Source organism: Anomalospiza imberbis, chromosome 5, assembly GCF_031753505.1.
Source record: "Anomalospiza imberbis isolate Cuckoo-Finch-1a 21T00152 chromosome 5, ASM3175350v1, whole genome shotgun sequence".
In the NCBI taxonomy this organism is placed as follows: Eukaryota; Metazoa; Chordata; class Aves; order Passeriformes; family Viduidae; genus Anomalospiza; species Anomalospiza imberbis.
This window is the reverse complement of record NC_089685.1, coordinates 43,829,134-43,856,993: the sequence shown is the minus strand read 5'-3', so window position 1 is coordinate 43,856,993 and position 27,860 is coordinate 43,829,134. Positions and strand designations below refer to the sequence as shown.

The 27,860-nt window shown below is 39.4% G+C and overlaps 1 protein-coding gene across 4 annotated transcripts in view; it reads left to right on the top strand.

The window, feature by feature from the left end:
* The window catches only part of TMCC3 (transmembrane and coiled-coil domain family 3), a 131,827-nt gene that overhangs the window by 52,861 nt on the left and 51,106 nt on the right, over positions 1 to 27,860 (top strand). Inside the window, exon 1 of one of the 4 annotated variants that reach the window (XM_068190393.1) lies at positions 9,915 to 9,939. The exons of the other annotated variants lie outside the window; for them this stretch is intronic. The gene's annotated coding sequence lies outside the window, so the exon portion shown is untranslated. Of the gene's footprint in view, positions 1 to 9,914; positions 9,940 to 27,860 lie in introns of those variants that run through there. 4 annotated transcript variants of the gene reach the window in all.

The window sequence follows — 27,860 nt, the reverse complement described above, 5'->3', positions numbered from 1 at the left end:
TAGGTGGAGACTGTGGTCCAGTCCCAGGCTGAATGGCTCTGGTCAATATTGCCTTCTGGAATCTTGAAATGCTAAGTTCTTGCCTTGCCTGTGGGCCAGGGAGTGGATTTACACTTAATCTGCAACAAAATCAGATATTCAGCATGCAAACAAGTCATGCAGGTAATATCTGCCACAGCAGAAACTGTGAACTCTTTGTCAGTGAACTAAATACTCTTAAAATCTTATTGAGAAAGAGCCAAACTTATACCTTATGGAGGGCCAACAACAGGAAGCCTGATTTAATGAAAATTTGTGTAGAAACTAGGACATGTGCTGTGTCTGAATCATACAGCTAATATATGAGGTGTCTCAACCTGTATGTTCTCTTTGAATTGTAAAACTTTAGCCCTCTGGTGGCAGTAGTATCACTGAGTCCCTGTTAATATTAATCACAGATTGTGCAGCCTTTCTAAGTGACAGCTTCATATTTCAAAGATTTTCTTTGAATGCCATTAGGCCTTTTTCACAAATGAAGCTGTTTTGTCTTTTTCTTTCTCAGCACTATCATTGAAGAGAACTTGCTTTCTTTTACACCTCTAGATGTACTAGATTTGCTGAGCTCGGTGAAGAAAAACCGTGTAGCTATTGAAGATACAGTCCTTGATTCTAAAGGAGAAACTTTTAGTACTTTAAAATCCCAGAGAGCAGACTCGTCTACTTATAGATGCAGGTTGAATGAGAGGTAATTAAATCTAAATTAGAAACTTTGGCAGTTTTCATCTGCGATTTTAGAATTTTAAAAAATACTTACATAAGAAAGAAAAGGATGAGGGAACAGAACTAGAAAAACGGAAGTCAGGAGGCTACCTACAATATGGATTTTCGCTGCCTATGCATGCTAAGCAAGTTATCACAAAGTAGGATAGAAATAGGATCAGAAAACAAATGGGAATTCACCCTAAAATAAAGCTAGGTCTGGGGAGAAATTTTCATAGAAAGATAAATGCTTGAAATGTTTTATTTTGGAAAAAATCTGGGAGTGAGAGCATGGTGTTAACCAGTTATGATGTTGCAATATATTGTAATTATTTTTAATATTTGATAGTATTCAGAGGTGTCAACATCAAATTAGTAGGTTTATCTTCTATGGAATGTGTTGTTGTTTTACCTATACTGGCTGGCTAATTTTTGCTTAAATCGCCGGAGTATTATGAAGCTTAATTCATTCCTGTGAAAAGCTCTTTTTTAGAACAGTTAGTGCAGATTTATGAAGATACCAGTTAGCCAGTATTTATGGCTGAACATTGTGACGTTCACTCATAAAAGTCAAATGTATTCTAAGAGATCTGGTGAAAATGCAGGCAGGACCCTCCTGAGCACCTCCAGTTATAGCGATCACAGTCTCATTTCTCTGGGTGTGGACGTGAGCCTCCTCCATGGGTAAATGAGAGACACTTATACCACTGCTAAAAGTGTCCTGTGGTCACTCATGCAGAGGCCTAAAATACTGATGTGGTTGTTCACCAGAATGAAAAACTGCCTTTCTTCAACAAGGAACTGAAGCTAAGAGAACATAAACCTTTATGAGGTCAGTTTTCCACTCTGATTGCTGAGCTCTCTGCCTTCCACAGGAAAGCAGAAGAGAAATTTACAAGCCAAGTTTTACAAAACTTGGCTAATAACTAAATTGAGCTTTTTTTGAGTTAGTTTTGAAAATAGCTCTTCTCTTTAGGGAAATAAATAACTTATTATTAACTTTGTTAGGAAATACTGCTGCAGATCATCATCTCTTTTTAGTGTTTCATTTCTAAATTGCATAAATGTGAAATTTCTAGGCCTCAGTGAGATATCTCAGTAATTAATATAGCTTCTTACTTCTCCTACTGCACAGCCTGCTTACCATGTGTGCTGAATCTACCAGCTTCTTTCCAAATTTCTGGAAGCTGTGTACACCAGCTAGGGTATTTGTATATGTATGTACACAATGTATATGTATCCCAGCTGTCAGATATTTCTGTACCTCATGCTACCTCATCCCCATCTTGAATTGCAGCTGGCTGGGTTTATATCAACAATGGTGTGGCCAGCAGGACCAAGACACTGATCACCCCTTGTGCTCGGCACTGGTGAGGCCATTCCTCAAATCCTATGTCCTGTTCTGGGCTTCTCACTTCAAGAACATTGAGGTGCTGGGCATGTCCAGAGAAAGGCAATGGAGCTGGTGAAGAGTCTGGAGCACAAATATCATGTGGACTGGCTGTGGGAGCTGGGATTGTTTAATCTGGAGAAAAGGAGGTTCAGGGGACACCTTATTGCTCCCTAAGACCACCTGAAAGGAGGGTATAGCCAGGTGGGGACTGACCTCTTCAAAGCAAGTAGCAATAGATTGAGAGAAAACAACCTCAAGTTGCACCAGAGGAGGTTTACATTGGATATTACAAAAAATGTTTTCAGTGAAAGTGTTGTCAACCTGCTCAGAGAAATTGTTGAGTCACCATCCCTGGAGGTGTTTAGAAGACATGTAGATGTGGCACTTTGGGAGAGGGTTTAGTGGTGCAGTTACAGTGTTAGTTCAATGGCTGAACTTTATGATATTAAAGGTCTTTTCTATCTAAATAACTCTATGATTCTGTGATACAGTGAGTGCCTTTGTTTCCTTTAATCTCTTTGTGTGTGTTCTTGGAAGGGCTGAAGGACAATGAGGAGTTCATGGGTATCACATGTTCATCCTGTCCTTCCTCCCACTGCCCCATGTCCTCTGCTTCCATCTGTATGAGAAGGTGGATAGGGCAGACACCTCTCCTGCCACATTCCTGCTGTGGCTGTGCTTTGAGCATTCAAAGTAATTTTAAGCCAGATCTTGCATTTTGGGATCTTGGCTTTCTTAGTCATTCTTGGACACCATGAGAAGGTGCTGTGTATGAGGAAACCAAGAGCCTGCTGGAGTGTTTTAGAAAGTGAAAGGCTTATGAATCCTGTTGGGGTCCTCTAAGCTCCAGAACTGAGGACTGGGTATGACAAGTCAGTCTATCTTTGTTCTGTGACAAAATACAGTTTGGGGATTAATATTGTGCAGGGAGACAACTCCAGCTGCTTCCAATTTCCTTACTAGGAGCCCATCTGTCTATCTGCCAGGATATGATAGAGTTGTATTACTAGTTGCATTGATTCATATTCTCTTTTTCTAATGATGCATAGAGATCTATTACCCATATGTTCTTTCCAGCGAGTGTATCTGCCTTTCATACGGTCTCTCCTGAGGGATTATTGGGAAATGGATAGGACTCCTGCAAGCAGACTACTAATCTGTGAAGAGATCCTGAGGAGGGAGCTGGGAAATTGTTTCCCTTCCCCATGGTCTTGTGTGATATATGTGCATTTGAATTCTCTCTGAATGGGTTTTCACTTCTTTTTTTATTTCTTCATTAAAAGATGTGTCACACGTCTTCTTCCTATTTCTTGTGGCTAATATGCAGCTGAGCAAGTTCTTCAGTATCATGTCAAGACTAGAAAATAATGTATTGGTTAATTCTCAGTGCAGATTAAAAAAGGCTTGGGAAAAATATACTGAATATCCTTGTCCCATTGACATGAAAGCAGTGGCTGCACTCATGGGCCACTGGGGCCCCAGTTAAACGCTGAAATATGGCAAAGAATCAGCATCTGCTCATTCATGTATTTATTTCTTTTGAGTTCACTTCTACCATTTGCTGTTACTTCCACATTAGAGATGTTTGTAATTAATTGTATTTGAGTTGCCCCTTGGTTGTTCCACTAAGGACTAAGCACTGTCAACACTGTCAAATGGAGCACCTCCATTCAATCATATTATACTGTGTTTTGCTTTCTTACTGAAGGATCTTGACTCTTCATTAGGGTTTTTAAAATACTGATGTTAACCCTAAGTGGACTAGGATCCACAGGGTGAGAGAGAAATTCTCTCTCAAACCATAATGCCACAGACAAAACATAAATGTGCTTAAGCTCATTGGTTTTATTGTTCAAGAGAAAAACTGGCTGGATCTGCTATACCATTTGCTTGCAGTGGCTAGAGCAGGATGCAAATTGGGCAGGATGGTGATGGGATCCAGATGTGGTGTTTATCAGTGAGGCTGCTCACCACTGTCACACAGCCTTATGTTTTCTGGCTTCAATAACCTGCTGATTGCTAGATTAGAAAAAGACTTCATTACACTTGTGACTCTTAGTGTGCTTGTTTTAACTGGACACATTGACATGATATCAAGTAGCAGGACTTTATGTACAGAAATGGAAAGTTAACATTCTTTATCTTAGTTTCCCTTGCCTAAGCAGAACCATGATACAGAACTTACCTTTTACAGTACTTGGACTTTGAGTATTTATTAATTCTTATATACATGAAACTTCCTTATGTGAAAATGTTCTCCCATATTCTGAGCAAATATTTAAAAATGCTTAATTCTTCCCCGATTTCATTTTTCCAGAGTTCTTACCATGATAGAATGGAATAATAAATTTCACTGGCAGTGTTGCAGCTCTCTTTATGGATATATGTGGTTTCCAGTCAAGTAAGAGATGACATGACACTCACTTAGTAGGCTGGTTAGTCTATTTTAAAAGAACTGAATTAACTGAATTGCTGTCTGAGGCACACACAGCATATCAATAAATAACATTGCTGTCTGCAGATATTTCTGGGTTTTGGTTTACTTGCTCTTAGTTGGTTTGGATTTGATTTTGGTTTCTTTTTGGTTTGCTTTTTTTGTTTGTGTTTGTTTGTTTTCTGTATTTATTGCTTGTACTTAATGAAGGAAGCAGACTACTTAGAGGCGCATAGGAGTTACCCATTTGGATCACACTGGTAGTTCACTAACTCTAGTTACGATCACAGCTAAGGGCATCCGAGAAAAGTATAGTAACATGTACAGCATAGAGTGTACTTCATAACTTGGATCCACAAAAAATAAGCCTCTTAATCTTTTTTGTCTGCTCCCCTTCCCCCCTTCTATGCTGAGGATATACTTTTTAATATTACTTTCAAATTTTCTGTTTATAAACTGTTGTTGTTCCTGAACAACAGGAACAACAACAGCTCATGCAGAATCATTTGTGTCCTGCTCATTCCTCTGTATGAAGCTATTTCCTAACCCTGCAGGTTAGGTCCTGACCATCTGGGCAGGCTTCAGGTGGCAGCTGGTCCCCAGGGAACTGTGACAGTTATAGAATGTCCAAGAAATATCTGTGAAGGGAAGGGGAAATGCCCTTAGGACAGAACAACACCCTGCAAGAAACCTAAGAATAAATAGAATCAACATAGCTTAGCAAAGATACCAAATAACAAATTGGGCAGGTTAGAAACATCTTTGTGAGTTTTATATTCTCAGAGTATAATTCTGTCAGGTGACAGAATGTCTCAGGATGAGTGGCAATGCCTTTGCTGCTTGTTATTCTGTGGGAAATCCACCGACCTCTGGTGAACTTTTTCTGGCCAGCTCCTGTTTACCACTCCTTGCTGCATTACCTGTGAGCCAGGACTTCGCAGTGCACTGCCGGCATTTCACATCATCCAAGTAAATTTAACAGGCTTTAAGGTGCTTGATCTTATCCAGACCATTCAGCAGCTGAACATAGAGGTCATGAGTTTCATTTTCTCAATGTATCAGGTCTCTCTTTACACAGATGATAATAGATACCAGCAATATGTTGAAACATGTGCAGGAAGGCATCTCTGCAAGAGATGAGCCTAGCTTCACTGTAGAGGCTGTGCACTTCAACTAGTCCAGCTAGGAGAAAAAAAGTGCAATGGAATCAGGTATTTTTGTAGATTATTGTAAACAAACAGCATTGTATCAGGCAGTAACCCAGGGCAATGTCCTTACTCACATCCCCAACACTCTGGGTGACTCCCCAGTGCTTCCTCTGAAAGCTGCTTCTGTCACCGCCTGCTGCACTTGTTCAGCTGTGCTCAAGGTTTCTCAATGCATGGCTGGAGAGGTGCAAGCCACCCCTCCAGAATTCTGTGCTGAGCTGTCACTCATAAAAGCCTTTCTGACCAAAGCGTTTCTCTACAGAGCTTTACCATTCAAGGTTCAACAGCCTTTGGCCTTCTGCCATCTGGGATGGGAGGAGGGAGAAATACATACATCTCTGTCACCAAACATCTGTCAAACTTGCTGGTCCCCAGGGGAGCACTGTGTCACTTTAGCTCCTTCATGTTTTTTATACATTGATGTGATTTTGGATTTTCTGGGTTTTCTTTTAATCCTTTAACTAACTATTTGGTCATAAAGGGAAGTGATACTACTGTCCTCCCACTGGTTTTGTGGAAGGTGTAGAAGTTTCTTCTGAATTTATCTGGAAGATTGAACACTTCCAGCCATAAATACTTTAACCCAATTACTTTATAGACACCTGACTTTAATAAAGTCTATAAAAACTCTTCAGATTATCAATTGATAAAAAAATGATTAATTTTATCAATTTCTCATCACTGTTATGGAGACACCATTCTAGAAACATGAAAAGTATGTGCATCTGTCAGAGTTTTGGTTTTATTAGAACGGTTGAGTATTATCTGTTAAAGTGGAAGTGGACACTCATTAGAAACTCAGGAGCATTCACTGAAGGTTAAATAAACTGGGGCACACTATGTATTTCCCTTTCCCCCCTGCTCTCTCCTGACTGGTAGAAGAGATGGATGTTATTTCCCAGGTGTATCTTGTAGATTAATCCCTTTAGAAATATTTTAGAATAGAACTGTGGCTTACAGTGTCTTAAATAACTATTTTTCATAGATATACAAGACCCTGCTTCCATCTTTGCTAAAAATATTTTCTAGTGTCGGCTAGAAAATTGCGTTGCTAAAAGCTATTTTCATTTCAATGGCCTTAAATGAGGCAGTTTGTATAATGACCTGAGAGCAAGAAAACCAAAACAATGTGCCAATAACACATACCCCAGACACATTCATATAATCTAAAGATATTTTAAGGATCTAGTTCAATTTGACATCTTTTAATTAGAAGCTTAACACTGATCTGTATTCATGCCACAATTAACTTGGGCTGTTACTAATTAATTCTCTAAATAGATTTTTTTGCAAGTTGTTTCTACCCAATGGCTGGGAGCAGGGGAGTGCTGAGGCGCTAGACAAGCAATTGCAATAATAATGTCTGGGACTAATTGCCTCTTAGGACAGGACTTTGTCAATGGCTTTGTTTCCCTCAGCTTCATTGATTTTATTTTTTTTACCAGAATTAGAGCCAGAAAATATGTAAGCAATCAAGTAGGTTTGCTTTTGAAAAGCATCATCTGTAGCAAGAGATGGCTGTGCTGACGCAATGGTATCTTTGGGCTGCTGTAGAGAGAGTCCAATTCCTGCTGTAGTTGAACTTTATGATTTGAGTGAATTGTGTCTGCCAAGACACTCCACAATATTAATTTTTAGCTACATCAAAATTTGGGGGCAGGATGTACAACTTCTTCAATGCTGCATTTAACGGTCTTCTCTGCCAATTTTTGTAGGTAGCAGCCATGAATCAGACCTTCCTAAGTAAAGAGATTAAAAACAGGGACTTTTTTCTCTTTGCCCTCTGTTTTATGAGGTTTTAGATGACATCCATGACAGCTTTTAGCTTTGTAATCACAAATTTACATTATTAAAGAATATGGAAGCTGAGAACTTGGTTTTATCATTGCAGGACTGTGAGCTTCGAGAAACACTAAATGTCAGGGAATTTGGCTAAAATCATGGTAGTTGCTAGGGCTATGATGGGACAGTAGAACCTTCCCTTGGTTCTACGTGCAGGCCTGCAGGAAGGCTTACACACCTCTCCCAGTGATATCGAGGGGTCAAAGTCTCTCAAGTGATTGAGGCCTCCTGACCCAAGAACACAAGAGGACACAAGCCAGAAGTGACAGACAAGTAAATGTCACTGAGGAAACAGACACCCTGAGTGTGGTCCCCTTGGAAAGGCTGTGTGGGATCCCAGCCATGGCTTACTCTCATTTCTCTATTAGCTAGCTGTCGATGGATGGGGAGTTGAGGAAGCTACCTACTTCTCAGCTGTACACAATCCCTGCCAAAAATTGATTACTTAGCCCATGTGCAGCTGCACTGTAGAGACAGCTGGTGCCATGAGGACTCTTACTCTAGGTGTAGGAAAGGTCATGGTCTGGCCAAACCTTTGTCTGAACAGAAGTGCAGTGTTTATCTGCCCTTCAAGAAAACAGAAGAAAGTAGTATCTGAATGTCCTCTCTGGTAGTGAGCATAGGGATTTACTTTTTCTTCATGGAGAAATGTGCAATGTTAGGCAAACAGTGTTTACAAGGCAGAGCTCCTGGTGGCATTCAGAGAGTTCTCACCTGCTTGTTGGAGTGGTGGCAGTCTGATTTATGGGGGCACAAGAACAAAACCTAAAATAATAGCGGTTTGTAGTCGCACATTCTGACCTACTGGAGATTTCATAGCTGCCTACAATAAGGAAGTAAAACCAAAGGGATGCTGTTGACATTGTATAATTCTTATGCAATGGCCAAATAGGCAACTGATGGATTGGTTAGAGAAAATGTCAAGAGTGAAATTACTCCTGCATTCCACAGAACTAAAGTAGAATGTTGTTGTCTTTTTAATTTCCATATCTGCATCACACTTGAAATTGGTATTTCCTAACATGATTTAAATAGCCTGTGAATATTCTTGTCTGATATTAAAAGCCTGGTTATTTTATCCCAAGAAAGAGCTGTACATCATTTGAATGACACGTGTTTCAGGAGATGCCTGTGTTCTGCTGGAATGTCATTAGATTAAGGATGAGGAATGGCATACATTAGAAACTCATGCACTCTCTCTACTCTAGCATTATAAGCATATGCATGAACTCTGCTGCAGCCTTTGATGCTGAACTTCAGTCTAGATCCAGTTCTTGAGGATCCTGACAGTTTTATGTTAAGAGTTACTCAGCCTGACACATTGCCGAGCCTCTTTTCTGTAGTCTAATGCTGTGCAGGGTGCTCCTACCCTGGGGGAAATGTGAAGGCAGTTGCCTAAAGAGCATGTGTGCGATAAAGCCATTTCCTTTATTGCTATTGCAGTCTCAGTTCTTCTTTAATTTCGTTGCAAACAAGTGGAAATTGACAGCATTGTGTGCAGAACTCAAATGTAATCTCTTCAATCAACCACCCTAAGACTTAGTGACATGTACTAAAAAATACAGCCCAAACAACCAGGTATCTGTCAGTTTAGGCATTTTGGTTATGATGTCCTCTTTGATCTATCAGGCATGTGGAGTCCACAAGCTGTGTTCTGGAATTAGGAGAAGTTGAGAAATGAGCATTTAGAGTCAGATGTGTTTACTATTCAGAAAGTTTGATTTCCCCACCCCGATGACACTTCAGCTAATCAGCTCTCTCTCTTATCAGAAGGTATGCGCTGTTCCTAGGGCTCTCCATCAACACTCAGCTTGCCAACAACCAGCTACTGTGTGGTGCTTGTAGAAGTGGGTTGCCTAGAGGGGAGGATGTCAGAGAGAAGAGGCACAAACTGCACTTGACATGCAAAAAGGGCTTGAAAGGAAGAGGCTGATCATTGTCTTCTGCGTCTATGCTGTCAGATGTGCCTGCTTAGATGTTAGGGGTTTTTTTTTTCAAAGCTACTAGATGGGTAGAGTGATGAAAGATTTAATATTACCAAGAAACGGAGAAGATCTGGGCCTCTGCTGAGATTTGCAGGAGGTATTGTATTAGGTATATGTCTGGAAGATATTTTTGTGGTGTACTGTCTGTTCTTCATATTGGATCCAGTAGGAAGACTTGGAGAAAACAGTTGAATCTGTGAAGATTAAAGAAAGGCAAAGGGAAAAGAGGAGAATTGGGCAGAATAATGGGAGATGTATCAGTCTGAATGAAGCCTCTTTTTCTCAAAAAATTAGATATCTTCAGGTAAAACAAGGAATCCCAAGCCAAATGTGTTACAGGTAACTGGTTTTTTTTTTGATGTGTTATCTGACATGGATTGTTTTTAAAAGATCTGGGAAAGTTGTCTCTGTATTCTCTAAGTTTTGCTGAAAAATAGGTATAGCCAATGACATTCAGGTAACAGTTTTTTTCCCTTGAAAAAATGGGAAAATACATAGGTGTTTTTCCTTGTGGATTTGATTTGTTCATGTTGAGTGCAAGCCAACCCTCCTTGATGCTGGTTATTTTGCTAGAAGGGCAAATACTCATCTATGGATTTCATCAGATTAAGATACTGGCAAAACCTGGGATGCTACAATCAGTGAAGGATGCTGGTCATCTCCATATCCATGCCTAATTTAAAGACTCAGGCAATTGGTAAGCTGGTGACAACAAATATTTCAGCAATGCAGATTCTAGTTATGACTAGAATAATTTATGTCTAAGTGTGACATCAGAGAGGTGCTTTGTGTTTGTGTCAGAGTCTTTTTAACAGGTGACACTGGGCTGCTCTGGTGGTAAACTTTCCTTTTGTAGCAGCAATCCCCAGCATGTGGCACAGAAGTAGCCGGAGATGGACGGTGGGTTTGTGGGTCCTGAGATCCCTGAGGAAACAATTGAGAAGAGGCTGAAGGCAGGTTTAGCTGCCGTGGAACCCCTTGTAGCAGCCATTTGGTTGCTTCTGAAGGATGGGTATAGGTAATCTTTCAGCTGGTAGAGGACTGGTAGAAGTAATCTTTCAGCTCTCCACAGATCTCCATCTATAGTTACCTTTTTTTTTTTTTTTTTTTTTTTTTTTTTTTTTTTTTTTTTTTTTTTTTTTTTTTTGTGGCTTTTCAGGTAAAGGAAATCCCTTCGTGTGTGTTAGTGTTTTGACATCTGAGTGAAGAGCCTTACAAATGCTCTGTTTGCAAAGGACTACTTTGTATACTCCAGCCTTCTGCAGATCAGCTCAAATCTATCAGTCTATTTTGCCTACATATTTCTGCCTTTCCTCATGCCTGGAAGGGAGTTTTTACTGGATAAGAACCCAAGTCACAGACTCAAAGACTTGCAGCTGAATTTTGTTACTGACTCATCACATGCCTATTGATAATCCATCTGCAAATAAGTGTCTGTAATTTGGGGTGTCTCATCTAAAGACCTCATTTCAGTGCTAAAAAATGAGACTAATGCAGATAACACAAGGATATTGAGTAGAAATACTCACTGTATCTAACTATTGAAGAGCTGTTTGCAGGTGTTGTGTGCTTTTTAATGGCTAATTAGCATTATTTAACAATACTTTCAGCCCTAAAAATTCCACTGTCCCAAATCAGGCTTTTATTATAACTTCTACATAGAGATTTGTTTTCCAGTTATGACTGTGTGTAACTTGCCACATGCTCTCATCTGACCCACTTATTAACTCTTGACAGTGAATTGAGTTTAGTCTCGTCTGTCTCAGTAGCTCAGATGTTCCTAGACTTTATCCTGAAAACCATTGCACAGAGTTAATGTAGTAAATCCCCACTTTACCAGAGCAGTTGTTCCATATCAAGCAGTTAAGGGCTGAGCCCTACTCAGTAAGCAGGGTGGAAGTTTAAAAAAACAGTATTTGCCATACTCAGCAGGAAGCTTTCTGACTGGTGGAAAAGGGACTTGATTGATTGACTGATTGCTCAGGGAATGGGTCACCCTTTGCAGGTATCACAGAGGGTCTTTCTTCAAAGAAAGTACCTTCTTTGTCAGTTCAGATTACCCCATAATGGCATGTACTTCATCTCTGCATATATCAAGACACAGCGAACTAGGATAACACAGGATTTTCCTTATTCTTTGTTTCACTGGCTGGAGAAAAGTTCCTTATTCATTTACTTAGAACAGGGCAGTATGTGGAAAGTAGCACAAAAATGCTGATCATTTTCTGTAATTTTCCTGTGCTGCTTATCACTGTTTCACAGAAGTTATTTCCTTTGTGAGACAATTTCATACCTTGCTAATTTCTAACGTATCTGGCAGCATCTTCAAAGGTACAATTTTAGCAGATTTCTACAAAATCCTTCTCAGTTCCCGAATTTTATAATATTCAATATACTTCAGTGTGAATGTCATTAGGCTGTTGAATCTATCAATGTGCTGTGTTGCCTCTTAAATTTAATTTTCTAGAAATACTCAGTTCCCTGTACCAATACATGAGTGATGATACTTCTGCAGCCTGGCAGAATCCAATTACTTGGTTTAGCAAAACTTCACTTTTTGAGGGGGGTCACAGTGAAAGCCCATACTGTCAGAAGAAGTCTGGGGCACTTCCCCGTTTCCTTCTCCTTGCATGTACTTGAATACTTTCAGCATTCATTGAGCTGTGCTGAAACCCTGTCTCTATAAGAAAAATTCCTACTCCCAACTTTCCCCACCCAAAGCTGACACAGAACACATTACCATTATTCCTTTCATCTTCCTGCCATGTTTATTTTTCAGTTCAGTGTGAATGCCTGTTGTCTGATGTTTCTGCCATGGCATGTGTAAATAAGATTTGTTCATATTTCTCCAGGATAAATTACCGGTAAAAAAAAATCATTATTTGAAAAAGCTAATTGCACTTAGTCTAAAATACCAGTTGCCCAGTTGTCTCATTTCAGAGCTGGAGACATGTCTGAGCCCCTTGCTCTGCTCACACATGTCAAAGGCTGTTCCTGGTGAGCACCTCTGGAAAAGTGTATCTGTATGCTCAGATCTGATATTAGTCAAATTTCTTAGTAGTTCTGAATGATGGTGACTGAAAAGCTAGAACCTCATGAACCTAAATGTCCTTGTGTCATGGGTAGTGCTGCCAGATGTACCCTTAAATCCAATTATAGAATTTCTTTGTTCACAGATGAAAACATACCTGTGTAAATCCTCTGACACCTTCTGCCTACCTGCCCACCTTGAACTTCTAAGTAGGAGGAATCAGGAGAGACACTGTGTTGGATTTACAGTAAATCTTGTCCATGCATGTATGATGCAATTATATGTCATGCCAGACCATAGCTGTATTATGTCACCCTGTTTAAAAAATGGACAGCCTATCATGATGTCAGTCTGCACAATGCCATTGATTTGGCAGATTTTTAACCTAAAGAATTATAACCTCTTTCTGCTTGATCACTTTATTAAATCCAGATTGATCTTTCATCCAAAATGTCAAGGAATCTGCCAGCAGCTTAGCAATTAATGAAAATAATGACCTGCTGTAAAACAAACAGCAGTGAATTAAAAGTGCAGGTCATGTCTGCATTTGCCAACAAGATGGTTCACCTGTTTTTAGTGCTCTTCTTTTTAAAAAGACACTAAAGAGAGTCTGTTAATTGCATTTGAACTCAGATTTCTTTTCAGTGCTCAGAATTTTGTCTCATAAATAGGGACAGCTTATGTTAAGTCTGCTGCAGCAATTCTGGCCCTAAGATTTTTACTGTGTTCTTCAAAGATTTCTGCCCCTGCTGCTAGGATTGCTTGACTAATCATGGAGCAGTTGCAGATCTGGTTAAACCATAGCTGGAAAGACCACATCATTGCTAGAAAAGACCAGAACTGATACCAGTTTACATTAATATGCCACAGAGGTACAGCAGCATCTTGCCTAGAAACTGACCCAGTCCTGTAAGGAGGGAGACTGATATTTAAATGGGCAGATTGTCAGAACAGAAAATTATTTTAAGCTTTTTTAAGCTCATCTACTAATGAGTCAGAGCTTTAATTCCCAATGAATTAAACAGATAATCTGAGAGAGTTTTATACTTAATCAGTTAGGGGCTAAATTCTTAAAAATACTAAAGTTATTTTTGCAGTAGAACTGAAGCCCCTGAATCACTCAGACTTTGCAGTGTTGGACGGAAAACACTGTATATGCATTAAAAATTTGATAAAACTCAGACACTATCTGTAAAAAATATTCAGTCAAAAAAGTGCATTCTCATTGAATGTACTGTTTCCACTTCACATTTAAAATCAAAAGGATTTTAACAGTTAAACACTTTACATTTTTGGACAAACATGGAAGTGAAACTTTTAGCAAAATTTTACAGCACTTTTATGTTCCTTTCTTGTTGACACAGGCCACAGGTCAGATTTTATCTGCATAAAAGATAAGAAAAATCCGTATTACAGTACCAGAGAAAATGGGTGAAATTATAATTTAAGTCAGAGGCAAAGATCTTGCTTAGTTTAGTGAAATCAGACTTTTCCTAGTGTGTTTAAGAATATATTAGTTCTTTGCAAAATAATTCTTTCCCTTAGGATAAAATGCCACATACAGGAGGAAGAAGAGTCACTGTACTAGCATAAGCCTGTAAACACCACTGGAAGCATTATTGCTAGAACAATGTGGGTTTATTAGCTTGCATTATTCAACATCTGAAGATACACTGGTTGTTTCTCTTATGTGTATTAATAGCAAAGCCAGAACTAATATATGTTAGATCCTGTGGGGGAGGACCTTGGAGCTCCTTGCATACAAGCTGCAGCTTCTTGCTTGTTCTCCAGGAGGGCACATTAAAAGGCCTTTTTTTCTTGTTTTTGAAGTGCTGGGCCTTTCCTAAGTTATCATCTCAGACCTTCCAGGTGGTGGCACTGTCACCATAACCCTTGTCTCGCAGCTCTTCTCCCATCTCTCACTCCTGTTGCCTGGTTCCTCTCTTGTTGTGCAGAGGACAGAAGCTGAGACTCTTAACCCACAGTTTCTTGGTCAGTGACTTCATACCAATTCAGAAAGATCACAGAATGGTTTGGGTTGGAAGGGATCTTAAAAACCATCTGGTTCCATCCAACCTTCCTGCCATGAACGGGGGCATCTTCTATTAGACCAGGTTTCTCAGACCCTCATCCAGCCTGGGCTCTTCCAGGGATGGGGAGTCCACAACTTCTCTGTGCAGCCTGTTCCAGTGTCTCACCACTCTCATAAAGTATTTCTTCCTAGTATCTTATGTAAACTTGCCATCTCTAAGTCTAAGAAGGAATTAGGAAGATGTTATTTTCTAGGAATGCAATGGTCAATAGCTGTTTTGGCTGTGATGCTGGCCCACTTTAGTTCGTGTGCTGTCCCAGCTGTGAGATTTACAGGGGTTTGTGATCATCTTCAGATTTCAGATGGTGCTTTTCATGCTGCTTGTATCTGTTAAAATGCTGTATGTTTTCTGCTCTGAGACATTTCCTGACTACTCAGTAGAAATATCTGATTAATTAGATATCATTAGGTTAAATATAGTTAAATACAGAAACACAGGTAATTGCTTCAAGGATGATGCTCGCATAAATATTTTTTTCCTGTTGTTTTTCTTTCTCCCTAGTTCAGCTGTTGAAATACAACCTGTTCTTTGTTTTGCCATGGAAAGACCCCATACAACAAGGAGACATAGCTAGAAATTTATCATGCCCAAATAATGTCCAATGAAAGTGTGAGAAAGTAAGGAAAATAAAATAGATTTTTAATTAACTTTTTGAAATCTAGTAAAGGGTCGTGAGCCTGTTAAAATTCAAACTTGGCCATTTACCGTAGAAATAGAATACCGGAAAAAGGTACCTCTAGCAAGGAATTTCTGTAATTTCCCTTTGCATAGTGTAAACCTGCTTCCCCTGAATAGATAGGATTTTGGAGATGTCCAGTAGTAATTTATGCTTAGTTTGTACCTTATTGCATGGAGCTTCCCATCCCATTGGTTTTATCTGCTACGTTGTATTTAAGTGGTATCTGTGTTTAATTTATCAACTCATAATATTTTATGCCCATAAGCATGGTGAAAGGCATGCCAAAAGAAATATTCACATTTGGATTGAAATGATCTATTAATATGAAAGACATCATTTGTATTCATGCACATGCTAAATAATTGTGTTTTCAGAGTGGGTATATTATGGCTTCCTGATTCTGAAATAATTACAAGCCTCAGCTATAGCTGAATTATTAGTTGCAGCGATTTAGCTCTGCCAGAAATGTGAATATATAGACTTTTAACATGGTATGGAGCAGCAATGGTGAAGATAAATTTGTTGCTGTGCTGATTATTCACCTTTCCAGACAGCAACATTCATCTTTTGGTCAGTATTTGCACCCATCCACCTCTGTAAAACTGGGAAACACTATTAAAATCAGATCCTTGTTTTCAGTATTTTTAAAATTGAAACCATTATATTATTTAGTTTTCTGATATCCTGTGTGCCACACCTATGCTCATATACCTTGGTGTCCTAATGCTTTCAGTGCCATTCACTACTGTGCTTGGTAGGACTAAAATGTGCCAAAAGCAGTTTGTTTGATTATTCTGACTATTTTGCTAACTATTTGGTTTCTTTGGTTTTTCTCAAAATGGTTAGTACTTACAGCTTTTTTTTTTTTGGTCCGAAAATTGTAGTGCAAGTTACTAAAATTGGAATTCAAATAAGCTTAAGTACTTCATTTGGAAACATTTGTGACTGACTCATTCATAGGTGATAATCTGAGCAACAAGTATTGTAGTCACCACCAAAAACTATGATAAAATTACCTTTTGTTTTTTAAAGAATAAAAAAGTACGTTTCCAAATAAAGATAAAAACAAGTGTAGAGAGGTTGTTTGGAAGTCACTTCTCACCATACCTTAAAAAAATGAAGGCCATTGCTCCCTGTCTTAAGCAAGGAACAGCAAAGAAAGACAACCACATCCTTGCACTTCGTGTTCTCAGCTGCAGCATGGGGTCAGCAAACTCACTAACCTGCCAAAGAGCTAGCTTTGGCTACAGGATTTTTGCTGCCCCAGACAAACCTGAACACTGGCATGCTTCATTGCCTGGACTCTACCATTTAGCATGTCCTCTACAGCTTTTTACCTTCTGCAGAAAATATCTAAGATAGTGTCTGATCACACAGGACAAGTATTTTTTCTTATTTTCCCTTAACTAAGCAGAATTTATATTTTTAGTCTCTCTACCACTGAATTTATTAACATTTTTTCTGCATTAAAGTGAGTAGATGCTCAGCTGTAGCTTTTACCCAGAGAATTTATGTTAATCATCAGTGAATTACATGGTAGTGATTGAATTTATTGGAGTATAATGCCAGGGCAGCATGTTTCATAGTTTTTTTTTTTTTCCTTTCACTTTTCTGTAATGAAGGATAAGAGGACTTATCTGTAGGTGGCAATAGTACTGAAGCTGTAGCCATATGCTGTTTGGGGGTTTTAATGGGTAGGTTACCATCAAGTTAATTTTCAAGTTAGCCTTCTGCAATTCTGATTCAGTAAACTGCTTAATTGATGCTGTAGACTGGGGCAATGTGTTCCCTAATGTCTGACTGCAAATCTGAGTGCCAGATTCTCCACACCACCAGCAGTGTTTACAGTAGGCCAAGTCATGAATGGCATTCAAAATTTCAGTGTTTGTCTATGTAACTATTTATGTATTGACTTGGAACTAGTGAGTGCAGGCATGTATTTCTAATGACAGCACTATGACATTTGTATCATTAGCATGATGTTAATGCGCAGTACAAGAAGCTGTAATAATAGTCACAAATTACAGATTTTTTCAATGACTCTGAAGGATAAAACGTGGTGTGTACCCAAAAATAAAAACACTAACTATATGAAGCCCAAGTTCTAGCCTGCACTTGTTTTTCTGAGATGAATTGAAGGTGCTGATGGGTAACAGCAATATCTAGAGAGTGTAATGGTACCTGTGCAGCTTTGAGGGCAGGCAAGAGAGAAGGGGTGCCATGAGCATGAGTAGCAGCACAAGGCAACCTGCTGGGGTTAGCTGTTTGTGGTCTCATGTGCTATGGGTTTCAGGTATGCTCAGGACAGACCTTAAGCTTCTTATATTTGGGCTGCTGAAACATGGAATTGCTGGAAAATACCCTTGGAGGTGCAGCTGGGTCCACAGGTAATGGATTTGAAGCATCATGCCAGGTTTTTACGTGGCATTCAGTGGATTGCACAATGCCTTTTGCAATTTTCTTCTTGAGTAGGAACACAGCTAAAGTGTCAGAAGTAGCTACTTCATTTGGTCACTGCACTGTGATACACTGGATTTCCCACTGCAGTGGATAAAGACCAGCTAGGATTACAGAAACATTGCAAATAACTGAGCAAAGTAATAAACAATTCTTAATTTGAAGTCTACAACAATTTTTCTTCTGCTTCATTATTAATTGGGTTATTGGCCTGAAAAATTAAATAAGGTCTTTCTTTGACACACATAGTTTGTTTTAGATGAGGCAATGCTAAATAGAAAAACGGAATAGAGAAACCTAAATTCTATTTATGGTCTATTATCTGTGGTGGCATTTTTATTCCACAAAATAGGGAAATGAAAAATCACTCAAAATTCTAGTTGCCACTTGATTAACTCTTTGTCAAGAATATTATTTTCTGGGGGAGTCTAATTCATACAGTCCTACTACTTTGCTGACTAGCAGTAGTTCAAAATAACATTTTGGCAGAAATTTTATCATTACATTTGGTTGTGAATGCCCATTGCTCAGAGAAAATTGTCCCTGAAATGGTGCTACCATTTGAACTGGTATTTTAATTGTGGCTCTTCTGCTTATCAGGGTAAATCCAGGGACCATTTGTTGTGCACCTGAATCCACTGACTAAAATGTTGGAAAAATAGACTCTGTGTAAAATGTAAGAGAGTTATTTGAAATAATGAAATAGTTCCAAGTGCCAAACTAACATGTGAAATCAAAGCAAAAGTGAGTCAGCCTGTTGTGACTCTGGGAGCAGCAGGTGAGGTGGGGACTCTGTGACCTACTTTGCTGCTCTGGTTTTAGTCATCCCAGTAGCCAAACCCCAAAATTCCTCATATGTTGGTATTGTTACCCAGGTGATATTAAGAGAATGTCCATTTCCAGCACATTTATGATTTCTCATGCTGTGATTCACTGTACCTGACTAGACTTGTTGTTCTATAAGGTTAGCATGTTGTTGTCCTTGATGTATTTCGTCCTGTTTTCTTAGTTATTTTTGTTCTGCAGCTTCAAATAGTCCAGGCCTTCAAGAAAACTTTTATGGTAGTGGAATTCAGCAGTCATGTAAGGAAAAATCTAGCAACGACTAAGCCTCTAGGTCTTTTATTTAATTTTTGATCCTAAATTATCTGAGCTACCTTGTACCATAGGCCTTCTTTCTTGGCAGACTTAGAGTTCAGCCTTGTGAAGGAACCACAGCAAAGGTTAAGAAAAATGAGCATCCAACACACATAAAAGGAATTTTATAACAGTAGTGGTGGGTGGAAATGAGGTTAAAAACCCTACTGTGAACCAAAGATCAGACACCAGTTTCTGTTGTCAGGATTCAAACTCAGTTATAGAACTATGACTTCACCTGTCCTTTATTACCTTGCTGAGGTAATAAAAAAGGGAGAGTCTTAAAAACATTGCCTTTGCTCTCATTGGTGGGCGAGGAATTACTGGGTTATTTAGAAGCTGAGCCTGATGTCTCTGTGTGTATGTGCGTGCTTCAGACCTGTGCTATTGTGTTCATGGGATTTTTAATATGATGACTTAAAAAGGTCATGAGTCAGTTTAAAATCTTGGCCGAATGACAGAGATTACTCACCCAGGAACCTGGGTGACCCCCAACCCCTGCAAATTGTGCTGCACAATGTAGATAAATGGTTCACAGGCCAGCAGTAATGTTCTCAAAACTCATTGCACCTTCTCAGTTTTACAGCATGGGCTGATCATACAGAGGGTTCATAGGGGACATCAAAACATCTTTCAGCAAGTTATAGACTTGTATTTGCAGTGCTGCCACATTCCAACTTGTTGTCCTGCAGCTCTCAGAGTGATGGTTCTTCCTGGGCTGTGGTGGGGACTGGGCCCAGGACAAGCATACTAGGAGGTGTTGCCTCAAGCTTTCTCCATGACAAGCATTTGTCTTCTGCCGTGCCCCAGGTTATCTAAGGAAAGGATCAGAAGATTATGTTACAGCTGTTGGCATAGTCCCCTGGCAGAGCTAACCAGCCTGTGACACAGCCATTCAGTTAGCACCTCCCCCCATCTGATACATCCTCCAGGTCTGGCGCTGTCCAGCTGATGGAGGCTGCAGCCCCGAGTGCCGGTGTGCGCCCTGCGCAACCCCACTGCCACTCCCAGAGCTGCCTGCTCTGCAGGGCAGCCAGAAGTCACCCTCGGTGCTGCTGCACGCTCCACCCTGCGTGTGCCACGGGCTGCTGCCATGTCTCATGGACTCCTCTCAGCAGCCCAGGGAGCTCAAAACAACGATTGTGTACTTTGCCTTTTGCTCTGAGGAATGCAAGCATAGAGCCACTGCTTGAGTTTTCCTTGTCTCTTCTCTTGCTCTTCCCATACTGCTGCTGCTTCCTCTGTGCTATTCCATATCACTTTCTCCTCCCCATACTTCAGATGATTGTACAAGACATGGGTTAAAAATAGTCTTCCAGAGGAGAAACATATGGAACATCTTCCAACAATGGAAACTAATGTAAACAAAACCCAATAGAATGGTTTTCTGGTTCACGGTTTTACTAATGTCTTTAGCTTTAAAGGGATTTGAGATTTTTGTGAGGTAAATGACCTGTTGCAGGCTACACAGACATTTCAAGTTAAATAAAAAATTTAAGGCATGAGACAGTCTTCATGCATACTCCTGTTGCTTGGGATTGGAAAGGTTACTGAAGATTTCCTTTCCTGTTGCTATGCATTTTATTTTCATTGTTGGGAAGCGTAGATGAAATTGAAGGTAGCAGCTATTTCAGGAGGCTGCCTGTGAAGCAGAAAAGTGTGTTAGATACCTTTTTCCATTCTTGTTCCCCCGTGCACAAAAGAAGATGCCAAGTACCACATGCTCCCCTATTTTGTCTGTCAGGTGCTTACATAGGATTCATCTCTGCTTTTGTAAAAAGGCTTCCAAGGAAGTCTCAGATGCTCAGCTGAGCTGGTTCCTCTGTCGCCATCACTGTGTCCATTTTGTCAAAATGCACCCAGAGAAGCATCATCAAATTGTATGTGCCCAAGTAGCTTTCTATTACAGTCCCCAGGGTCCTGTAATGTGAAAATGTTTGAAAAACATAGCAGCAGTAAGGTGGAGCTACCTGTGGTGCACCTCTTTTTCCCCCGAGATGAACGGTGTAAAGCAGTTCTTACTGGGCATATATCCAGGGTAGCTGGTGTTAGAAAGTAAGTCTACAGGCAGATTTAAACAGATAAAAACTGCTTAAAAACTTTTCATATCTTATCAGTGGAGGCAACAGTGTCTCTGAGCAGAGTTTTCACCCACTCCATGATTGGACAAAGCAGGATGTGCACTTGCAGGACAATTCCCTGAGTACATGGTGAGTGAGATCTGTCGCCCCAGCCCTCTCATCTTCTGCTCTTGCTGGCAGAAAGATAAGATGTGTAGCTCCAGAGCAAATGAAGCCATGTAAAACTGAAAGTTTGCTGTCCCTTGCCCGGGAAAAAAAACCACAGGGTTTTTTTCCCAGCATTATAGCCAAAATTTGCACTATACACTGGTTTTAATTTTTTAGGCTTCCAGTGATTGATATACATTGAGAAATAAATTTTCACAAATACAAGCAGATTGTTTACATTAAGCCTTTTCATCTCAGAGCAAATTTAAAATATGGCACCTTTACATTACAGCATGCCAACAGCTGGGGTGGATTATTTCAGGCAAGCTTTTTTGTGTCTTGCAGTATCACCTACACAGCAGATTGCTTAGTTTTGTTCCCATGTTTATCATCAGTTATAACTTTCTCAATGCCCACATGCTTTTAAGTTCCCTTTAAAACTGGCTGCTGCCACAAACTAACCCCATTTCTGGTAATCTTATAATATTTAAACAACATAGCATGGCCAAAACCAATCTGGGCTGACAAGAATTTCCGTCAGTACACAGCTGAGGTATCAGCCTTCAGCAGAAGAGTCTCGTTAACAACACCTATCTTTCTTGCAATTTATTTAAAATTCAGCTGTCTCAGGCATCCATCCGCTATCTTCTGTCTTTTAGAGAAATTGACAGAAATGAGATTAGTTATAAATTGTCTGGAGAGTGAAATTCATTCTCTTCTGATAGTGCAAAAACACATGACAATATACCTGGTGGTGGTATAGAGGCCAGCACACTGCTCAAGAGTTTCTGCTCTGAGGAGGGTATGATTGCAGATATGCTTAGCACTATCACTTAGCTGCATTTGTTTAGGTTATACTAAAGCCCAACTGCTTCAAAGAATTTATATATATAATAAAAGATATCCTTCAGGCTTTATTTGAAAGACCCATGTATGTTTCAAATCTTTCAAGTAAATCACAAAATCCAAGGGTGTAGAAAGATTGATGTTGAATGTTAATAAAAGGCTGCAGCAGGAGTAGGCATTTCAAACTCCCTGTTTATCATATTAGTACTGGGACCATGTCTGAAAGTTAATTCTGATGGGGTTTTTTCCTGTTGTTTTGCTAGTGCCTCTCCCTGATACTCTCCAGATGTCTCTTGAGGAAAGATAGATTAAAAAATGAAGTGAAAAGACCAAGTAGATTTTCCTGGAAAAGTTCAGTTTTAACAGATGGTGCTTGTACTATAGCCCTGAGTGATGGATAATTTAGTAAAATATCAGTGTGCCTTTGAAATAACATTATGGAAGAGCCATTGGCCATAATTAAGTCAATGACCTGTATGCGCGCATTCCTAAATTCTCGAAAATAGTTTCTGTGTTCTACCCATGTGTCACATGATCTGAGAAAGTCATCAGCTTCTTCAATGTATAAGTGTCTGAAGGGAGGGTGTCAAGAGGGTGAAGCCAGACTCTTTTTGGTGTGCTAAACAATAGTACAAGAGGCAATGGACAAGAAACAATCCTACCTGAACATGAGGAAGAACTTCTTCGCTGTGCATGTGACTGAGCACTTGAACAGGCTGCCCAGAGAGGCTGTGGCTGTGGAGTCTCCTTCCATGGAGATAGTCAGAAGCCATTTCAACACAGTCATGAGTAATGTGCTCTAGCAGACCCTGGTTGAATAGGGAGGATGGACTGGATGACTTCCAGTGGCCCCATCCAATCTTACCCATTCTGTAATTCAATACTTGCATAAATACATTGGTGTCTTTGCAAATCTACATGAAATTTGAAGTAAAAAAAAATTAGTCCTGAGTATCCACTGCAGCAAGTATCTCACCTATGCAGTAAGTTCTGCCTTAGCTGCTTCAGAGACTGATGCTGACCAGTCCTGACAGCATGATCTAAAAGGTCTAACTAAATTGTGATGTGTCAGGGGTAGAAATCCCCATTTGTCAAAGCAGCAGCACTATTTGCTGATCAAACCCTAGATGATCAAAATCAGTTTAATTACTGTTGTTAAATTTGAATAAGGAAGATAACATACGTACAGAAACCTAGAGACATATTTCTGAAATTTCTTACAGGGAACAGACTGTCATCATGGATATAAACCTTAGGAAGATTTTCTGCACTTATTCAATTAAATCCTACTAAATGGAATTAGGGAAAGCCAGCTAGAATAAATTATGTATTTCTTCCCTCTTCCTGAGACACTATTCTGATAGAAGTGCTCCTGCTAGCTTGCAGCCCAGTTAAACATATCAACTGCTCAGTCTTAAAACTGCAAGACATCATATTTCTGATTAAATAACTGATGCTATTGCATATTCTTTATTTTGTATGTAGCTATCTGTATATGTATTGATATGTTTATGTGCACACATATAATTTATGTGTATAAATTATAGCTTGATACAAACAAGTGTAACTGAGAGCTCCATATTTAACATTCAGAAGTATCCAAGTGCCACAGAACTTGTAGTGAAAAGCATTTCAAATTTACTAGTGGATGAAACCAGGATTTTAATGCACACCTGCAGCAGGACTGTAGTAAACTAGAGACACCAATGCTGTGACTGCTTTGAATGGTTCTGCAGAGCATGAGAATCACTTGCTCATTCCAATTGCCACTGTTTTTTCTTTGCTTTAATGCCTGCCCACAATTTATAGAATTAAAACCTTTTTGCCGTACCAGAAGTGATTTGAAAGGGTCCTTAGTTGTTGAAAATTGATAATGTTCACAAGAATCTAAAGATTTATCACAACTCCATGACATTTTAAAAATCTTTTGCAAGAATTGATTACTAAAAATCAGCTCAAAAACCTCTCTAATCAACCTGTAACAAGCAGAACGAGTCCACTTACTTTTTTCTTTTTGGGGTAGAAATATACCAAGATTGGTATATCCTTTCTCAAAGGAACTTCTCACTTTCTCCCCACTTCTCTGTTTTACTGTCCATCCAACAGTGTACCCAGCCAACAACTGCTTAGCCTTTTGGAAGACTGAAGTCAGGGCTGCATGAGGTAGGTATTCTCCCTGTCCAGCGTGCAGTGCCACATGTAAACTGCTTGCTCTACCAATGAAATACTGTAAGCACTGGAGAGGTATAACTTAATAATGTGTGTTTATACGTATGCATGTGTGCAGAATATCTAATGAACTAAGAGAAGGGAGCTTGAGCAGTATATATTTAACCTCAAAGTTTTCTGTCTAGTGTTATTCTTTCTGATTTTGCAGTACAATATGAGAATGTTGATGATAGGCAAGAAGGGATTTGTTTGCTGAAGTGTCACTCAACTGCTGAGGAATATTCGGAAACTAGGAGAGTGGGAAATGCTCATGTGCACGTATTTGCCGACACAATGTTTGTTTGTATGCATACAGGTCTAGAAGTTACAAAAGGAAACAAAATCACAGAATGTCCTGAGTTGGAAGGGATCCACAAGGCTCATCTCATCCAGCTCTTAAGTGGATGGCCCATATGGGGATGGTGCCTGTGACCTTGTCATTATTACCACCACAATCTGACAACAGGGTCAGGAGGGTTACGTCAAGAAGTTTTGGGGGAATCAAGTCAAAAAAAGGTTTGTCACAATGCAAACAAGCTGCAGCAAGTTCAGCTCTGTGCATGCAAAGAGGATGTAAAAAGCTATCTGTAAATACAGAACACACCTTGTAGGGAGAAAACCTGATGATGTGGGGTCAGTTAATCTCTTCTGATTTTAAATTGCTGTATATTTTGATAGATGGCTGAAGATGTCATGCTGAGTGTTACTGAACATTTGTTTGTTTTTATTCTCATCTTAAGATGATTATTCATTTCAAGCTATTTAAATGCTTAGGGACATTGTTTAACTTTTTAATGTTTATTTGCTGCTGTCCCATTCACTACAGAGGAATACAAGAATTCCCTGCTGATTTAGTTGAACTTATCTACTTCTTTTCTCCATCAGTTGAAGCTGAGTTATGTATACATGCACCCTCTTTTCAAACTATTGAATGCCTTAGAAAAATAAATACATAATAATTTTGGAGACTGACCATATGAAGTTCAGATAACTAAAGGAAATTTAGCAGCGGCAAACTTACCAGTACCAAAGGGGAAAGTGTGTAGAGATTTAGTGAAACATCTCCTGGAGATTACTCATTCTTGGAGAAGATGAGCATATTTCTGCTGGCTCAGCTATTTAGTTGTATAGAAAGTTTTTTTCTCTTTTCTTGAAAATCAGATGATTTTTTATGTATGATGCTTTATCTCCACAGATGTTCTAATGCCACATTTGCATTTTTGGACCTTCAAGCAGTTCTGCTAGTTTTCATCTTTCCCTCATCTTACTTTCAGCAGCTGGTATTATGATATTCAGATATAACTGCTGATCTCAGCTCTACCAGAAAATTCACACTGAAGTTTCCTGCTAGGTTTTTGCTTAGATGAAGCTGTTTGTTATTTTTCCAAAGCCTAACTGATTCAAGCTGTTATTGAAGTTATTTTAGAAAAAAAATAATGAGGAAAATAGTTCATTATAAAGGTTTAATAGTTCATTTTGGGATGCCCACGATTTCACAAATTTTCATAAGTAATAGGTGACTTAAGATTTGACTCCATGTCTTTTACATTAAGAGTCTTTGGATACACATGTACCCTATGTGCTATGACACAATTAAATCTTTGTCAGCTAAGAATGCAATGCATGATTAGCTTTTTTTACTTCTGACGTCTGCTATGTTCTGCCTTCTGCCCCCAAGCATGATTCCCTGCCCATTTTCCTGAGTCAACACCGCAGCTTGAGTAGATTTGCCAGTAGAAGATGAGAGAGCTAATAAAACTCAGACATATGTATTTTTGCAATGTAATAATTTATTTTGTTTTGACAGAAATAGCTCTCACCTGCACCAGCTCTCAGAGCAGCTCACTATTGTTGAACCTAAATTACAAGCCAGCTTTAAAGGATAAGATTCTAGGCTAAACGCAGGCATTAAAGATACATCTTTCTGCCCTGATAATGCATACACATGTAGCATTACACGCTACCAGCCATCAGTTCTACATACTAACTGAAGCTGTGTCATCCAAGCAGTCAGTGGTTTTTGTTGCAGCTTAAGTACATAGTCTGAATACTCCTCTGCCCAAGTTACTGCCTGTAGACAGCTTGCATGGGTTGCTTCCACACTGATATCACCAACCAGCCATTTCTTTTTATGGCCCTGAGGTCTTGGATCCCTTCCCATGCCCATAAATTCAAGGACACTGATGTCAGCTAGTGGCTGTGCTGGGGAGGCCCCACCTGGAACTGGGATCATCCTTCATCTGGGAAAGGGGCGTGTGGAGAGCAACCTTTTGCACCTGCTGGTTGCTGCTGGCTGTGCACTCGGCAGGGCTACAGGCGTGTGAACAGCACGGCTTTGCTCACCAGCTAAGGCAGAGCCTTAGCCTTTCAGCGCAAGCAAATCCTCAAGCCATGCCTAGAGGTTCAGTGTAATGAAACAGAACTGCTGAAAAATGGTAGGTTATTTTTGTGAAAACTTGTGGCAGAAATGAAAAATAATTTTTACTAACATTTTCCTGTTGGTTTTCAAACTGGATAAGGTTTATGAACTGATGTCTCAAAGGATAGAAAATGTGAGAAAATATACTCTTTAGAAAAAAAGACAACCTTTCATTGTAAGAAATGCCAGATTTTGGTGAGTGTAAATGAAGAATACACTCTGTTGTTTTGTAGTTGTTTCAGACCTCTGTGATTGAAATGCTGAAAATCATTGAAATTGGTAAGGGTCAGACTTGCAAAGTAGAATTTGTCAGATACCATGTGTTTGTGATACTACTTTTTTTCTACTTTTTTTCTGAAGGGTTCATCTTAATTTATGTAATAGGACTTCTTCTTGTCTGTGTTACTTTGTTGTAACTTTTGTGTGCCTGTGCCCTAGAAATCTTAATTACTATTGATATATGCCTTGTTGCTTTTATGGTCTTTATAGTGCTATTAGTTTATACATTGCACCGATACTTTCTTCTGAGACTCCTAATTTACAAGTGTTTCAAAATCTATGTGAAATAATCTGGATTAGCATAATGAACAAGCTGGAACATTACATTTCTCCCCTTACAATACTTAAAATAAAGTTGTTGATAAGGTTGCCTATATGTTTGAGATATACACACACAAACACAAATAAATTTAAGGGAACCTTATAAAAGACCACTGGTAGGCCGATAACTATAACAGTTTTTTTCTTCTCTTTTGATATTTAAGTGTTTGTCTATGATATTCTTGTTGATAACACCGTGCCTTTGTTCTGTCTGGGCTTGAAAATTCTGATATCTGTAAAATTGTGAGCCTGAGGTGGTTACAAAACAGAAGCGGGGAGCTACTTGTAGCTCAAGCAGAGGCAACTACTTTGCAACCCTCCATATCAGACCAACCCAAACCCAGCTGCCAAAACTGATTTTGGTTGTTTGGGGTTTTTTTAAGGCAAGAAGAGGGGCAGCTTCATTTTGCAGTGACACTTGAGGTCAGCTGACTCTACTGTGTTGATACAGCTTCCAAAAATATTGCAAAATAAGCTGCTGCTTATATATTCTTGCTAAACTCAGGTCCCAAGGATAAAATGGTACTGTGTGATATCTCATATAATTCATTGATTGTATAAG